This window comes from Phoca vitulina, unplaced genomic scaffold (genome assembly GCF_004348235.1).
Source record: "Phoca vitulina isolate PV1807 unplaced genomic scaffold, GSC_HSeal_1.0 scaffold72, whole genome shotgun sequence".
Classification (NCBI taxonomy): domain Eukaryota; kingdom Metazoa; phylum Chordata; class Mammalia; order Carnivora; family Phocidae; genus Phoca; species Phoca vitulina.
Window position 1 is genome coordinate 856178 of NW_022589775.1, and position 2829 is coordinate 859006.

Here is a 2829-nt window from a genome sequence, read left to right on the forward strand (position 1 = left end):
AGCTGTGTCCCTTTGTGAATTTCTTCCTCAAACTTTCCCTTCAATCCACCAACAGCCAACCAACAGTTCATTTTATTTCCTAAATAGCCCTCATATCTATCCATTCCTTTTTCATTTCTGCTGCTTTCCATGCACAGCCTTGCCCTTGTCTTCTCTCCTTCTCCTGGATAATGAATCTCCCTAAGCCCATACTAGTGTCCCTACACCCTAAAACCCTCTGGTGACATTCCTGTGCCCTGAGAATAAAGACTAAACTAAAGGCCTGCCCCAGGAGGAAGGGAGCTAGAGCCCATCCCAGGCCCGGCACCACCAGCCCTGGTTGCTCTGGTGAGTGCTGGGGCACTAAAGTAAGATGGCCATAGGGCTCTTGTTTAGGACAATTCATTATTTACCAGGGGTGTGTCCAACTGTGGGTACTCCTTCCCTGGGGTTGTTGTTTAAGCCACAGAAAGCTGCACCCAAGCATATTGATGTCTGTCCTCTCAAGTGTCGATGATGCTGGGACCCAAGGGAGGTGAAGGCACTGTGGTCACGCTCTGCGGCCTGGCCTGGTCCTGCTCTGTTGTCGAGGATGCGCAGCATGTCCTTTCTCAGTGGGCAATCCATGACGGGGCTGCAGGCATTCATCCCTCTTAAGCTAGAGAAGGCAGGCGCAGCAGGGAGGCTTTTATTGAACTTAAATCAGAAAATGATGTAAAAATGGCCCTTAAAAAAGACAGGGAAAGCATGGGACTCCGGTACATTAAGGTGTCCAAATCCCACACAACCCAGAGGGATTGGGTGTTGAAACACAGCAGTCCGAACAGTGCTGACACCGCCAATGACCGCTTCATGCGGCTTTGAGAACTCCCATTTGGATGCACCACGGAAGAAATCGTTCAGTTCTCACGGTTGGAAATTGTGCCAGACAGGATCACATTGCCTGTGACGCCAAGGGCAAGATTACAGAGGAAGCCTTGTGCAGTTTGCCTCCCAGGAGTTAGCTGAGAAGGCCCTAGGGAAGCACAAGGAGAGAATCGGGCACAGGTATCCTGAAGTGTTCAAGAGCAGTCAGGAAGAAGTGCGGTCATCCTCGGATCTTCCTCTGAAGTTCACGTCTGTACGGCGGCTGGTCTTACCTCCGCCCGGCACAGCCAGGAGGTATATCAGCATCGTCCAGCAAGCAGGCCTGGAGAGGATGAGATCTGGTGCTGATCATGCGAGCTGTGGGGGCTACGAGGAGTACGGCGGCCTCAGCGACGGCTACGGCTTCACCACCCATCTGTTCGGGAGAGACCTCAGTTACTGTCTCTCGGGCACGTATGACCACAGATATGGAGACGGCGAGTTCACTGTCCAGAGTGCCACTGGACCGTGGGTCCACATGAGGGGCTGCCACACACAGCCACAGAGTACGACATTTACAACTTCTTTCCCCTCAACCCTGGGAGAGCCCGTGTTGAGATGAGCCCTGATGGAAGAGTGATGGGCGAAGCCGATGTCGAGTTTGCCACTCGCAAAGAAGCTATGGCAGCCATGTCCAAAGACCGGACCAACATGCAACACAGCTTTCCAGAACTTTTCCTGAACTCCACAACTGGGGCCAGCAATGGGGCGTATTGCAGCAGGATGATGCAAGGCATGGGGGTGTCAGCCCAGGCCACTTGCGGTGGCCTCCAGAGCAGTCTGTGAGTGGCTGCTCCCGGGCTGGCTCTGGAGGCCAGAACAGCGTGGGTGGATACGACAAGTTTCCTAGGAGCATTTCAGTTCTGCAATGAAATTTTCACAGGCAGCCAGCAAGCAGTGAAAAGTGATTATGGCTCTAGAGGAAGCTGTGGGACCCATTTTGTACCAGGAGTTGTGAAATCTGGATTAAGAAATCACCTCTTCAGTGTTTTCTCATGCAAACTTTCTTGTAGTATGTGATAATGAGTAAACTAAAACTCCTTTCAGCTTTTCTCGATTAACATTTTGGTAGTGTACTTCAGGGTGATGTTTCTGAGTTAAAGTAGTTTTTAAGTACATTAAATGGATCTTTTACACCACATCACCATGAACACCTTGGGGAGGCGTGCTTTTTTGGAAAACTCAAGGTGTTAGATCTCTATCTAATTCAAAGAGGAACATTTTCATGTTTGTTTATTCTAGTTTATTTTCATTTAAAATCTTTTAGGTTAGGTTTAAGCTTTTTTTAAAAATAAGTTAGTTTTGAAAATTGAGACACACCACTAACACTGCAGGAGCTGGTAATGCCTTGACTTAAAACTGGCTTTGTACTGTGATTTCCTTTTGGGTGGATTTTGCTAAGTGAAACCTGTTATATTTTTTTGTTCACTAATTTTTTTTTTCTTAAAATAAATTTTTTTTTCACGTACACAAAAAACTAAACCAAATAATAAAATAAAGCCTAAACTAGGGGCGCCCGGGTGGCTCAGTCATTAAGCGTCTGCCTTCGGCTCAGGTCATGATCCCAGGGCCCTGGGATCAAGCCCCGCATCGGGCTCCCTGCTCAGCCAGGAAGCCTGCTTCTCCCTCTCCCACTCCCCCTGCTTGTGTTCCCTCTCTGGCTGTCTTTCTCTCTGTCAAATAAATAAAATCTTAAAAAAACTAAACTCTTAAATATGATCTTCAAAACTGATAATCTGGCCACTAACCAAATCCTCAGCCTCATGTGGAACTACTCTCTCTCATTCCCAAATCTCAAGGCTTCTTTTAGCCCCTGCTACTTTAAACTTAAATACATAATAAGGTTGTCAGCAAAAATGGGTAAGTAAAGACTTCCAAAATTTTTTCTCCTCTATAAAAGAAATGACAAAACTCAGAAAGATTTTCAAGAACTTTTTCAAAACT

General features: G+C 47.2%; 1 pseudogene; it reads left to right on the forward strand.

Moving 5' to 3' along the window:
- The first annotated feature begins 492 nt into the window (after positions 1-492).
- On the forward strand, positions 493-1757 carry LOC116625014 (annotated as a pseudogene).
- Positions 1758-2829: the final 1072 nt, after the last annotated feature.